This window comes from Sus scrofa, chromosome 3, assembly GCF_000003025.6.
Source record: "Sus scrofa isolate TJ Tabasco breed Duroc chromosome 3, Sscrofa11.1, whole genome shotgun sequence".
Taxonomy (NCBI): Eukaryota; Metazoa; Chordata; class Mammalia; order Artiodactyla; family Suidae; genus Sus; species Sus scrofa.
The window spans coordinates 87,879,236-87,895,072 of record NC_010445.4 but is presented as its reverse complement, the minus strand read 5'-3'; the positions used below and the strand labels follow the sequence as shown (position 1 = coordinate 87,895,072).

Below are 15,837 nucleotides of genomic sequence, written 5' to 3'. Positions count from 1 at the left end.
TTTGTTTTTGTTTTTGTTTTTAACACTGCAGCCTTGTGAATAAATGTATGACCTTTATCAAAACACTTCAGCTAAAGGGCTGCAAAGATAGATGAGTAAATTCAAGCAGGTTCAAATAAAGGAGGTCTGTTTTATTTACACAGCATGGCCAAATCTCAAACACATTCTAAATATTTTTGCCATATTGCGTGATAATACTGTGTTATCCAACAAAAGAGGTACCACTTAATTTTACCAGAAGTATTATTTGAATCCAAATTAATTTTTTAAAAATAAAATTGCAAGGAATTGTCCAGACAGTGTGTGCTGTTTAAAACCTGTACCCACTAATTTAGAGAATTAATGACCCCCCTCTAAGAAATGTCACAAGACCTCTCTATATTGAGCCATCCTTACTCTTTTAAAGCCATTCTTTGTATATACAAGAAATTGATTTGACTCCAACTAACTGCTTCCTCTTGAGTTAAAACAAAAAAAACAAAAAAAACAAACAAACAAACAAAAAAAAAAAAGAAGAAGAAGGCCTGTAATGAAAGTAAGAAATGAAGGTTCTAATCATGAATGCTTCTAACTACCTGGTGGGCTTTGGACAAATCTCAGTATTAGTACCTTCTCACTTTATAACATAGGGTAAGTATCATCTGAATCTCTGAGATGATGGAAGTAAAACTATGTTCGCCACGCTGTACAAAGGAAGTTATACTATGAATTAAAACATTAATGATAAATGTCCATCGACAGAGGAGTATATCAAGAAGATGTGGTACATATACACAATGGAATATTACTCAGCCATTAAAAAGAACGAAATACCAGCATTTTTTGCAACATGGATGGACCTAGAAACTATCATGCTGAGTGAAGTCAGCCATACAATGAGACACCAACATCAAATGCTTTCACTGACATGTGGAATCTGAAAAAAAGGACAGACTGAACTTAATTTGCAGAACAGATGCTGACTCACAGACATTGAAAAACTTATGGTCTCTGGAGGAGACAGTTTGGGGGGTGGGGGGATATGCTTGGGCTGTGGTATGGAAATCCTGTGAAATCTGATTGTTATGATCATTATACAACTACAGATGTGATAAATTCATTTGAGTAATAAAAAAAATTAATGAAATACTGAAGACTTTTCATTTAAATCGATCATTAAAATAGACATTGGGCTCCAGTTGTCTCAAGGGAATTTCCCCACTCAGCTCTTTTATGTCAAAGAAGGATCTATTCCATGATCTTTTGTAGCATCTCCTGGAAAAATTTAAGGCACAATATCTGTCTTCTGAAATGTATTCTCTGTCCATTATCCTAAATACTAAAGGAGAAAAATAGAACATGCAGAGAGAAAAAGCTAACCTCTGACCAGAAGCAGATTCTGTCTTAATCCATATTTTACTTTTTGACAGAGGAGATGCTTCTCTGAATCTCCAAAAGAAGAGGGGAAAGAGAGTGAAGCTGCCTAGACGATAATTAATAATGACCATTACTATGAGATTTGTTGGAGGGAATGCTTTTCACACTAAGAATTGTGAGCAATCTCATCTATTCAATCACCACTCCAAGATATTGTCAAATGAGTTTCAACATTAGTGGAGAATCTAATTTCCTCCACAGTGCCAAGTGATAAGTATATTTATTAAGGTGGAAAGGAGGAAAGAATTTGAAGTAGGAAGAAAAGTCAGGTATCTTTCAATGTTTAAGAAAAGCCAATGATTTATTTTCTGATATTTGAGAGAAAATATTTATGTTCATTCTATCTCATCTCTACTAGTTATTTGTTGCCATGAAACAAATTATTCCAAATTCAGCAGACTGAAACAACAAGCACTTATTTTCTTTAACAGTTTCTCATCATCAAAAGTGTGGGAAGAGCTTAGCCAGGTGGTTCCAGCTCTGGCTTTCGCAAGGTTGCTGGGAAGCTGTCAGCTAGATTTATAGTCATCTCAAGACTCAACTGAGTCAAGAGAATTGGCTCTCAATCTCACCTATGTGGTTGTTGGCAGGACATACTTTCTTAATTGCTGTTGGTCAGAGATTTCAGTTCCTTACTCTATGGGCCTCTAAACAGGGATTGTCACATGGCTGCCTGTTTCCTTCCAAGCAAGAGATCCAAGACAGAGAGTTAGCACTCAAAAGGCAATCTTGTATACTCTCATCTCAGAAATGAATTGCCATCATTTCCACTCTATGCTATTGTTTTGCTTGCTTGTTTGCTTGCTTGCTTTTTAGGGCTGCACCTGTGGCATATGGAAGTTACCAGGCTAGGGGTCAAATCGGAGCTGCAGCTGATGGCCTGTATACAGCACAGTAATGCAGGATCCAAGCCATGTCTGCAATCTACACTGCAGCTAATGGCAGTGCCAAATCCTTAAACCAACTAAGCAATCCTTTAATCCACTGGGGCCAGGGATCGAATCCACATCCTCATGGATACTAGTGGAGTTCATTACCACAAAGCCACAATGGAACTCCTCTATACTATTGTTCCCATAGCATACTGTTCAATCCTCATACAATGTGGGAGAGCACTACACAAGGGTATGACTACCAGGAGGTAGGAAACATAAGAGGTCTTCTAGGAGCCTGTCCATCACACTATCTAACTGAGAAGAGGCCTGCAAGAAGGCATTACTGGCCAATCACCCAAACAGGTAGAGGCTCAGCTAGTAAAATCTGGGCACAAAGTGAAATAATCATAAATATACCATCTTTCATCCAGTTTTGTCTGTTTTATCTTTCTATGTCCTCTCTCTACTTGTGAAGTCTGTGTAACTACATTAGCTAAGACATTAGTCTTCTCTAATTTCTAATTCAAATTCACCAAGCACAGAGTGTCATAAGAAAGACAACATTTCTTTTAAAGTGCCTGCCTTTCTTTTTTTTCTATTTCTAATCATATTTTTTTAATTTTTTATTAGAGTTGATTTACAATGTCCTTTCAATTTCTGCTATACAGCAAAGTGACCCAGTCATTATACACACACACACACCCACACACACACCCACACACACACATATATATATATATACACACATACACACACTCACACATTCTTTTTTTTCATACTATCTTCCATCATGTTCTGCTTTCAAAACACATTCCCTCTTGGGCACTCTGCCTTCCCCTGGACAGTGTGAAGCTTTTCCTGGGGGAAAAACATGTGCACAGAGGAGGAAAGAGAACCTTCTTAGGATAACTTGAAGTGACATTAAGGAAAGAATAATTCAAACAACCCATGTGTTTCTCTGAAGAAAAGAGACACTATCCATAGCAGCTTTGTACCTGGTTTCTCTCTGACCAGGAAGATACCTATCTTAGCCCAAGAGCAACTCTTGATGAACATCTGGAACTTGAACTGAAGTAAGGTAACCTGATACTCTGAGAAGAAGGGATGTCCCATTTGTTTAGATAAATATTTACATAAGAGATAAATATAAAACATTTTATGAGACTATGAAGAAAGGATAGAGCTATATTATTGCAGTACAGGAGAGCATTACTATTCAAATGTCTGTACCAATGGTACTGAAGTATGTGTCGGGGCAAAAATTCCCACCTTCCTCTATCCTCCTCTAGTCCCAAACATTTTGATAAAACTTCCTACCTCCTGAGTTGAGCATCACTGCCACATTGACCCATTGTTACCAGTGGGAGCATCTTATTTATCAAGGGATTTAATGAAGAAAATCCTTGTCAATTAATGGACTCAGTGATAACTTATTTCCATGAGATATAGCTCTACATAAAGTAGTGTATTTACCTATTTACTTGTTCCCTCCAAAAAAAGTTTTATTAGAATTTGTAAGGATTTATAAAACACAAAAAAATAATATGAATTAGTTTTTAAAAAAATATAAGAAAACCTAGTCTATGGGTCATAAAATTGATCAAGGAATGTATTTGCTCCAGATGGACAACAAATTTGGCTCTAAACTTTCTAGCAGTCTGTCAGCCTAAAAAGAAGAATTGGGTCTCAGTTCAGTTTGCATAAGAAAAATATTAACAATTTTCCTAAAAGGGGAACTATTCTTAAATTAAGATCAGGCCTAGGGCTCCACTGGGGCTTAACATGAAGAGGGCAATACTCAATAGCTTTGTTACAATAAAAATAAGATAATGCAGCCCTGAACTATTTATTTGAGTTGATCAGAGTTTTGTAAAAAGTGAGTCCTCAGGATCATATGTAACAGTGACTACCTCAACCTCGTTTTTTCTTCCTGCACATGCAGAAACTCTGTAATTCCCAGTCATATAAGATCAGGCTGAGGCCATGTGACTGGATTCTGGCCAATACACAGAGATACACCTTCTATCACTGAGCATAACTTCTTGCTTCCTTCTTCCACAGTGACCTTGAAAGCACATACTTAAAATGGCAGTGTCACACAGTGGAAGTGCCACACACTTAGCTCAGTGGAGCATCTCCAAGGAGAGGCATTCAACCTAAATTAGACCATGACATATGCAAGGGTGAAAACTTTAGTGTGTTAATTTCCCTAAAACAATAAATATTATCAATATAAAGTTCAAAATTCCAGCACTCTGTAGACATGATCTGATCAACTGGGCAGAATTTAGAGAATCTAGAAGAATAAATAGATTCTAAATCTTTCACACATTCCTCCCTCAATATTGTTTTGTTCAAACGGGTGCCAAAAAATCTTGGAGATGATGATGTTATAATAATACAATAATAATAGCTAAAAGATATCACATGCTATGTGCCAGGAATTATTTATTCTAAGCCCTTTCAATATATTAACACATTTGATTTTTATAATATATTCATTCATTTAAACCTCACCATTATCTCTAGTTTTCAGATGAGGTAATTGTGGAAGAGAAGTAACTTGTCCAGCATCACTCAGTCCCACCAGAATTAGATTCAGGGGATCTAACTCCAGTATTGGTGCTATTAACCTCTACATTTTAACTTATTTCATGCAATGATGAAAAGATTGGTATCATGCTACATTGAAAAGCTATTAAATACCTCCATTGTCTAAAGATCCAAAGACTTCAAAATACATACCATCCAAAGGATGGTCAGCATCCTCTTAGGATAGTTGAGGATCCTAACAAATCATTAATCTTAATAGATATCACCTTAATTCAAAAGAATAAGTCTAGCTGGAGCCAAGGTTAGATTTCAAAGGATTTTCTAATATAACCCAACTTTATGACACCTTACGAGGTTGGTTTAACAATTCCTATAATTTACTTTAAAATTAGTTAGCATGGGAGTTTCCACCATGGTTCAGTGGTAACAAACCCAACTAGCATCTGTGAAGACACAGGTTCAATCCCTGGCCTCGCTCAGTGGGTTAAGGATCCAGCATTACTGTGAGCTGTAGTGTAGGTCACAGATGCAGTTCAGATTTGGTGTTACTGTGGCTGTGGTACAGGCCTGCAGCTACAGCTCTGATTCGACTCCTAGCCTGGGAACTTCCATATGCTGTGGGTGTGGCCCTAAAAAGACAAAAAAAAAAAAGTTAGCATAGGCAGCATAATATTGGACATGTACTTGTTAGCCAAAGTTTTATTTTATTTTTTTTTTATACTCTCACTCACAGCATATGGAAGTTTCTGTGCCAGGAATTGAATCTGAGCCATAGCTGTGGCAATGCTAGATCCTTTAATCCACCGTGCCAGGCCAGGGATTGAACCTGTGCCTCTATAGTGACCCAAGCTGCTGCTGTTGGATTCTTAACCCACTATGCCATGATAGAAACTCCATGAAATTTTAACTTTAGAGGCATTTAGGTGCCATAATTTAACTTAACAACAAAACATGCAAAAAACTATTTTCTGAATACAGATTAAAAAACTGGTAGTTCTTGGTCACCTAATTCCACTGTATACATTCTTCTGTAAACCACTGGCCATATTTGGCATCCCAAAAGAAAATCAATATAGCACCTAAGGCCAGCGAGTTAGTTTTCCTTGTTATAATTAATCTCTTTGAAAACAAATTTAAGCTTCCTCCTAACTCAAGTATCACTTTTGTTCACTACATACAGTATTTTGCTAAGATGCATAATGAGTTTTCTGGTTTTATGCAACATGTCCTTTACTTACCTAAAATATACATAAATCACAAAACTGTAATCAAGAAGGTCACTTTTAATATTACCTAATCCAATTCCTTTTTTGATAGAGGAAAAGGCTGAGACTCAGGAAAGCTAAATGACTTGTGCCAGGTCTCAAGCTAGCTAGTGGCAAAGTTGGACACAAAAACTGGTTTCTCAACTTTCTCCTCCAAGTCCCTTCATACCATCATATTGAGCCACAAGTGGATCTCAAGGGCATATTTAATTACTGAGCTTGCAAAATATGCTTGGCTAAGAGGCAGGGATAAAGCATGGTGATAACTTTTCAAGTATTTTTCACAGTAAAATAAGCTAAAGCAGTCTCAATTGAGGTGGAAAACATTTGCTGCTGAAATAAATGCAAAAATTTAATTCTGAAGATGAAAAGGCAGCTCGGAGGCAGGATAAAGATGGTGGAGTAGGGAAACCCTGAGCTCACCTCCTCCTTAAAAAACAAACAAACAAACAAATTACATCTACATATAAATATCTCTCTCTGAGAACAACCTTACAATTATCAAAATAGTTCTTCTACAACCAAGGAAATGAAGAAGAAAAAAAAAACTGAGATGAACAGGAGGGGAGTAAAAGTGGTCCAGTTAGAACCAACAATCCCAGTGGGTGACCCAGAAGAAGAGGGAGATATTGCAATTTTGGGATCTTCCCTAAGGAGCAAGGAGTTTGAGCCCCACACTGGCTACCCCAGACCTAAGGTCTGATACTGGGAAGATTATCACCTTTTCTGGTTTTGAAAACTAGTGGGACTTATGACCAGAAGAGCAAGAGGTCTGTGGAAAACAGACTCTGTTCTTAAAGGGCATGCACAGACTTGCTCACTCTCAGTCCCAGCATAGAGGCAGTAGACTGAAAAGTTCTTGGTGCTTTACCCAGCCTACCAAGACTTCTCAAGCATGCCCCAAAGCCCATACCAACTCCAGCTTCAGCCCATCCCCCACAGGAATGGCAGCTGCCAGCATAGCTTGGGAAAAGGCATACCTCACACCAGGATCTGGCTCTAGCCCCTCCAGCTCCAGCCTCAGCCCCTGCCAAGGCTGTGGCCACCAATGTGCACCAAGAGAAGCTGTGGCTCACACTGGGCTCTGTATATAGCCAGCTTTGGCTCTAGCTTGCCTCCATCAAGGCATTGGTTACCAGTACACCCCAAGAGAATCCCTGGCCCATGCTGAACTCTGGCTGTAGCCCTCACCCAGTTTCTGCCCACCTCTGCATAGGCGATGACCCCATTATACCCCAGAAAAAAATTGCCAGCTTGCACCCACTTCAGATACAGCTCTCTCAAAAGGCCATTGGACAATACAAATGTCCATATGGAGCCCCTACACACATGACTGGGATGGGTAATTATTCCTCCCAATTTCAGAGAGATAAACATAGAAAGTCAAATAAAATGAGAAGACAGAGGAGTATGTTTTGAATGAAAAACAAAATAAAAATAAAACCTGGGGGTGGGGGTGGGGGGACTAGAGAAACACAGATAAAAAATCTAACTGATAAAGACTTTGAAACAAGGTCATAAAAATATTTACCGTAAGAAAAGCTTTGGAAGAGACTAGAATAACACAGTGAGAACTTCAAAAAAGAATTAGAAAATAAAAAATAAATGAAAACAATCAGAGCTGAAGAACACAGTAACTAAAATGAAAAAATGGAGGAATCAACAGCAGATTACATGGTATAAAAGAATACATAAGCAACCTGAAAGACAGAATAGCAGAAATCATCCAATCAGCACAGCAAAAAGAAAAAAAAAAATAATGGGGATAGTGTAAGGGACTTCTGTGACAACATCAAGTGTAGTAATATTTCCACTCAAGAAATCTGCAAAGGAGAAGGGGAAGGAGGAGAAAGGAATAGAATACATATTTGATGAAATAATCACTGAAAGTTTTCCTAACATGAATAAGGAAATAGATATCCAGTTCTAGGAATCAGATTGAGTCCCAAACAAAATTAACTCAAAGAAATCTACAACCAGACATATCAAGTAAAATGGGAAAACTTAAAGCATCACACACAAGGGGACCCCAAAAGATTTTCAGCTACTTTTTCACAGAAATTTTGCAGGCTGGGAAAGAGTGCCATGATATATTTAAAGTGTTTAAAGGAAAAGTTCCACAACCAAGGATATGCTACCCAACAAGGTTATAATTCAAAACGGAAGGAGAGATAGCTTTGCAGACAAGCAAACACTAAGAGTCCATCACCACTAACCCAGGCTTACAAGAAATGTTAAAGGGTCTTATAACAGATGTTAAAGAAAAGGATATAATAATAAATAGAATATATGAAGGAAAAAAATATGATTGGCAATAGTAAATATATAGTAAAGGCAGGGACTTAATCACTTTCAAAATCAGTATGAAGATTAAAAGACAAAAACTGTACAATCAACTATTAGTTTAAAACAAATGTGTGTGTGAGTATGTATGTGTATATATAAACCTCATAATGACCACAAACCAAAAATCAACAGTACCCATGAAAAAAAGAGAGAGAGAGAGAAAGAAATCTAAATATCATGCTAAAGAAAATCATCAAGCCACAAGGGAAGAAAATAGCAGAGAAGAAATACATTAACAACCTGAAAACAACTAACAAAATGACAGTAAGTACAAATCTATCAAAAATCATTTTAAATGTAAATGAAATAACTGCTCTAATCAAAAGACAAATGGTGACTGAATGGATTAAAAAAAAAGACCCATGTGTATGCTGCCTACAAGAGCCTCACTTAAGAGTTAAAGACACACACAGACTGAAAGATGAGGGATGGCAAAAGATATTCCAATCAAATAAAAATGAAAAGAAAGCTGAAGTTGCAATACATTAGACAAAATAGACTTAAAATATAACAAAAAGAGCAGCATTATATAATGAAAAATAGATCAACCTAGGAAGAGTATATACCATTTGTAAATATATATATATACACCTAACATAGGAGTACCTAAATAAATAAAGTATTAACAGACATAAAGGGAGAAGTTGAGAGTAACACATTAATACTAGGGAACGTCACAACACTGAATAGACCACTTATATCACATACATCAATGGATAGATTATTCAGAAAGAAAACAGACAAGAAAATACTAGCTTTAGCTGACACATTAGATCAGATGAACTAAATAGTATCTGTAGAACATTCCATTCAAAAATAGGAGAATAAACATTCTTTTCAAGTGCACGTGAAACATTCTCCAAGACAGATCACATGCTAGGCCACAAAACAAATGGCCTAATTAAAAAAATAAAATTAATAAAATTTAAGAATTTTATTAATAAAATTAATAAGATTAAAATAATATAAAGCATCTTTTCCTACCATGATATTATGAAATTAAAAATAAATTACAGGAAAAAAACTGGAAAAGAAACATGGACATGTAGAAACTAAACAACAATACACAAAAACCCATAGGTCGATGAAGAAATCAATGAGGAAATACAAAAGCCTTGAAATGAATTAAAATAAAACACAACTTTCCAAAATCTACAGTATACAGCAAAAGTAGTTCTAAGAGGGGTTTACAGCATTACAGGCCTACTTTGAGAAATAAGAGAAACCTAAAATAAAAACCTAACTTTTCAACTAAGAAATTACAAAAATAAAAACAAAGGCCAAATTAGCAGAAAGAAGGAAAAATAAAGATCTAAGCAATGAAACTATAAAAGTTGGATTTTTTTGAAATGTTAAATAAAACATATAGTCCAAATAAATAAAATAAGGAATAAAAGAAGTTACAACTGATATCACAGAAATATAAACAATCATAAGAGTATTTTTTAAATCTGTCCCTTGAGGCAAGGGAAACAAAAGCAAAATTACACCAATGGAACTATATCAAACTAAAAAGCTTTTGTACATGAAAGTAAACTGTAGACAATACCAAAAGCCAACCTACTTAATGGAAGAAAATAGTTTCAAACAATACACAGACATAAGAAGTTAATATCCAAACTTATAAAGAATTTCAAATAATTCAATATCAAAAATACTCAAACAATCCAATTTTAAAATGTGCAGAGAACCTGAACAGGCATTTTTCCAAAGACATACAGATTGCCAAAAGGCACATGAAAAGATGCTCATCATGTGTTCATCAGAAAAAAGCAAATCAAAACCACTATACGATAACAACACCTCACACCTGTCATAATAGCTATCATCAAAAACCCAAGAAATAACAAGTATTCACAAGGATGTAGAGAAAAGGGAACCCTAGTACACTGTTTGTAGGAATGTAAATTGCTATGTCACTATGGAAAACAGTACAGAGATGCCTTATAAAATTAAAAATAGACTACCATATGACCCAGCATTTCCATTCCTGGATATTTATCTGAAGAAAACAAAAATGCTCATTGGAAAAGGTATCTTTATCTCAATGTACAAAGCAGCACTATTTACTATAGCCAAGACACAGAACCAACCTAAGTTACCATCAGTAGATGACTGGATAACGATTATATATAATATAATATATAAAGAAGATACTGAATATGATATAAAAAGAATGAGATCCTGCCATTTTCACCAACAGGGATGAACCTGGAGGGTGTTAGCAAAATAAGTCAGACACAGAAAGATAAATACTCTATGTTTTCACTTGAACATAGAACTTTAAAAAATGAATAAACATAACAAAACAGAAAGATATTCACAGCTACAGAGAACAAATGTTCGGGTAAGTGTAGGGGCAAAAAAGGTAATGGAGATTAAGTGGTACAAACTACCGGCTATAAAATAGATAATTCACAGGGATTTAACGGTACATCACAGGAAGTATAGTCAATATTTTATAATAACTTTGTATGATGTGTAATATACAAAAATAATCAAATAACTACATCGTACAACTGAAAGTAATATAATATTGTAAATCCATCATATGTCAATAATTTTTTTTAAATATGAGGAAAAAAATTTGGCAACAGAACAATTTTATTTTAAAGGAGTATATGAGCTTAGGGAAGGGAGAATGATAAAAGTGTGTGATTACTGGCATCTTCAAACACACAGACACACACATAAAAAAAAATTATGCAGTTCACGTTGTGGTACAGTGAAAATGAATCCAACTGGTACCCATGAGAATGCAGGTTCAATTCCTGGCCTTGATCACTGGTTTAAGGATCCAGCATGGCTGTGGCTGTGGTGTAGGAGGGCAGCTATGGCTCTGATTTGACGCCTAGCCTATAAGCCTTAAGCCTAACTTCCATAAGCCTCAAATGCGGCCCTAAAAAGAGAGAGAGAAAAAAAAAAGATAACGGGGATAGTTATGGCACAATAATAGAACAAATACATTTAATAAAGTAAATGGATCTCCTTTGCTAACGATTTTTAGAAGCAATGATACTTTAATCTCTCCTTTCACAATCACTTTTTTTAAGAAGTGGCTATTTTGATATATGCAATATTTTCTATGCATATCAGAATTTCATTGACATTGACCTGTGATTAAGTAAAGAAGCAAAAGAAAACTTAAACAAAGTCCAATGTGACATTTTTTATTGTATATGACCCTTGTGAAGCAAAAGTTACCATCTAACAGTTCCTCAAATATGCTGAAGCTGCTCCTGACTCTTAGCCTTGGTATGTGCTCCTCTCTCTCCCTGACATACCCTGTATACTACCCACATACTTTTGGCTGAATCCTCCTCTTCCAAATCTGTTCAAATCATACCTCTTCCAGGAAGAAGTAGCCAATTCCCTCACATTGAGTTAGATGTCCATTCAACGTATAACCTATATTTCAGCAGTGTTCTCAAACTCCTTTTCAACACACTTCTATAAAATACTGGTGATTGATGCTAGATTAACCAGGGATTTCACAGGGGAGACAGAAGAGATGTATGGGCTACATAAACCATGCCAAAATAACTTGCACCCACTAACTATTCAATCTTGTCAACTGTAAAATAGACATAATAGGACCTACATTCTAGGATTGTTGGGGAACTAAATGAGATATATTTGTAAGGTACTCAGCATCATACTGGCAAAAGAAACTTAAAGTTAAGTCCCAAGGAAGAGAGAGTGGTTGGGGGGAGATAGGGAGGGAGGGGGAAGGAAGGAAAAAGGCAGCTCAAAATCCTTTTCCAACATGGCCTTTTCTATTGAATAGCATGCTAGGATTTTTTAGGTGCCATCATCTCAATGCCTTGTCATCTCAAGGCACAAGAGCATTCATCACTGATCACTCAGACATTATGGATTTGCCAGCAATCAGCTTAGAAAACATCCCTTATTTGGAGCTACCTTGTCTGTCACTCGGTAGCCTGAGGCATTGTTCTCCCAAATGCCAACTCAACCTCTGTGGGGGACCTTTTTCAGCTCCCTTGTCACCTCCAAACATTTCAATAATTCATCTGTTTAGAATGCTGTTTTGATATCAGACAGCAGATTGGAAACAGCTTTCTAAAGAAATAACAGGCAAGCGGTATCAACTAAAGCCCCCTGCTTCTGATTTCAGGAAACTTCCTGAACAAAATAAAAATCCCTGGGTAAGCATAGCAAAAAATTCAACAGCAACAAAAACCTGCCTAAAAAGTAGGAGGTAGACTCACAAGTCTTAGGGGTTAAAAAGGGATAAACTTATTGTCATGCATCTTGTATTCTGTTAAGAATGTACAAGTATGCATTTTATGTGTTTTGTTTTGTTTTGGCTTTTTGCCTTTTCTAGGGCTGCTCCCATGGCATGTGGAGGTTCCCAGGCTAGTGGTATAATCGGAACTGTTGCCACTGGCCTACACCAGAGCCACAGCAACGTGGGATCCAAGCCGCATCTACAACCTACACCACAGCTCACGGCAACGCCAGATCCTTAACCCACTGAGCAAGGCCAGGGATCGAACCTGCAATTTCATGGTTCCTAGTCAGATTCATTAACCACTGTGCCACGACGGGAACGCTTGCATTTTTTTTACGTAGAGAGAGGAGATTTAGTGATCTTAAAAGACAAATGAGTTTTCACATGGATTTAGCAAATAAAACACAGTAATTTTTTGAAATTATAAAACCACTGAACTCTTGTGAGAAATAAAGAACGACAAGTTCTGATTTAATGAAATGATATAAGCGCGAAAGGAACAGGGGTTATTCTAAGGGGAACAAATCTTCCAGGACCACAGTGTATTATGGACTGGGTGCTTGTGTCCCCTTGAAATCTGTATGTTGAAATCCTAACCCCCAAAGCAATGGTAATTTGGAAATGGGGCTTTTGGGAGGTAATTAAGTTTATATGAGGTCATGAAGGTTGGGTCGTCATGATGGAATTAGTGTTCTTAAGAGACCTACCAGAAAGCTCACATGATTTCTCTTTCTCCCCTTCTCACCTTTTTCCTCCCCTTTGCTCTCTGCCATGAGAAGACACAGCAAAAAGGCAGCCATGTGTAAGCCAGATAGAGGGTTTTCCCAGAACCAAACCATATGGGCATTCTGATCTTGGACTTCCGAGCCTCCAGGGTGTAAGACATAAATGTCTGCTCTTTAAACTACCCATCCTTTGATATTTTGCTGTGACAGCCCCAATTAAGACACCAAGTTTCCTGTGTCAGGCATCAGATGACCATGAAAGGGTCTGGGGCAGACAGAGTGAGGGATATGAAGGTAACTTCATTTTCCAGAGGGGATTAACAGAGTGTACTCTTTGAAAACTTCTATTGATTTCACTTAAACCTGTAGCATGAACAGCCAATGCAATTCCTCTTGAATATAACCAAGTTCATATTAAAATGACTACCCTCTAGTCACGAAGCAATAACTCTGGTGCAGAATGAAAAGGAAAAGACAAAACTGGACATCCTTTCTAGATTTAGAGACACAAATATAGAAGACTTGCTGAAATTCTATTAATTTGGAAAATGTTTATATCATCAATTCCTAAACAGTAATTTGTATATCTACAGTACTTGCCTCATTCAAGTGATTTTATTCTGTCTGTAAGAAAAATACCCCAACTTTATCTTCTTTCCCTGCAAACTTGCCAGACAAGGAACCTTCCTTAATTCTTTCTCTCTCTTCTCAGTAGAAGTACCCTTTCTTCTATCCACCTAATCTTCTACCTGCTTCTTGGACCTATTATCCCCATTTCAATCATATTCCTCTCCCTTTCCTTTTTACCCGACTGATTCTATTTAATTAGCCTCTAAGAACAATTACATCTTTCCCATTAAAAACCAAAACATCCCTCACACATCCCAAATCACAGGCCATCCTTGGTCATGAGTCTTCTACAAAGAAGCTTATACCCAACATCTCCAACTCTGTTCTCCAGTTTCTACTCAACTCACTATTATCTTCCACTTTCCATGTTCACTAGTATTGCCACAACCATAAAACCTTCATGGATGTCTCCAATATTCAGAATCTTTAATCACATAATCCTTCATTCAGCGAGTTTTCTTTGACAATCTTTTTTCTCTTGGCTTCTGGTACATCCCTCTCATCCAAATTTCCCCCTACCCCCTGGGTCCTACCTTCCCGGTTGTTTTCATGGCTCATTCCCTAAAAGCAGTATTTAACCATGATAATTCTGGCATCAGATCACTTGAGTTTGAGTCCCAACTCTGCCACTTACCAACTCCATGATCCTGGACAAGCCACCTCTCTGAGTTTCTGTTTTTCCCTCTGCAAAACAAGTATAATAGCAGCAAATATAGGATGTAACTGAAATCAAATAAATAATCCAGGTATATCTCTTTATACAGTGCCTGGTTCAAGGTAGTACTCAATAAAAGGAAGCTGTCATGTATGATTAAAAATTTATGTTCCCTATAGATTCACCTTGGGCCCTCTGCCTTTACCCCTCTCCCAAGATAATCTCAATGAAAACTCAGACTTCATCTATTTATTATGTAATAAAGACTCGGACATCTAGGTTTTTTGCTTGGATCTTGGATCTAGGAGCAACTCCTATAAAACTAATTGTTTACTAAGGTTTTGTTCCTGTACAATACACAGGCAAATAGCCAACTTTTAATGAATAATGTTGAACATTATTATCTTTCCCTCTAAAACTCCCCCTTCTCATATCCATCCTCAGTAGATAGAATCATCCCCACTCATCACTGCTACCAGTGATTTGAGAGTCAGTCAGTAACCAAATCATAATATTTCCTAAATACTTCCTAATATATCCCCAATGTTTCCCCTTCCCTCCATTCTCATGGCCACTACATTATTTTCCCTGTATTACTTCAATAAACTTCTACCTAGTACTTTCTGCCCCTCCAAACCACCTGCCATTGTTGCCATAGTGGTATTTATAAAAGGGTAATTTCTATTCTTTCTTTCCATATTTAAAACACTTTGATGATTTAGAAAATACCTCATTCTTAACTTAGCACACAAGAGACTAATGATCTGTCTTCTCCCTAACCCTCCAATCAGACCCAGCACCACCTTACAAGCACTTTCTGATTCCCAATTTTGTACCTTCTTTCATCATTCTTGCTATGATATCTGCTTAGATATAACTCTCAGGTATTCTTTAAGACTTAGTGCACTTCATCTCCTCCAAGATTTTCCCTTTTACAACTTTCTTTCTAATACTAGGAAGGCTGAGCTTCCTTTGTGAGCCAAAGTCCACTGTGCTTAACAATCAGACAATATTTTTTATTTTCTGACTCTATATAGTTCTTTAAAGCATAGCACAAGATGTTCAAGATGTATGCTAAACATCAATAAATGTTAAGATATTCAATAAATGTATGCTAATG

The 15,837-nt window shown here is 36.7% G+C and overlaps 1 long non-coding RNA gene across 2 annotated transcripts in view; it reads right to left on the bottom strand.

The window, feature by feature from the left end:
- LOC102167127 overlaps positions 1–15,837 on the bottom strand; it is a 387,855-nt gene that overhangs the window by 157,646 nt on the left and 214,372 nt on the right. The window contains exon 5 of one of the 2 annotated variants that reach the window (XR_002342718.1): positions 12,921–14,746. The exons of the other annotated variant lie outside the window; for it this stretch is intronic. This is a non-coding gene — a long non-coding RNA (uncharacterized LOC102167127). Of the gene's footprint in view, positions 1–12,920; positions 14,747–15,837 lie in introns of those variants that run through there. 2 annotated transcript variants of the gene reach the window in all.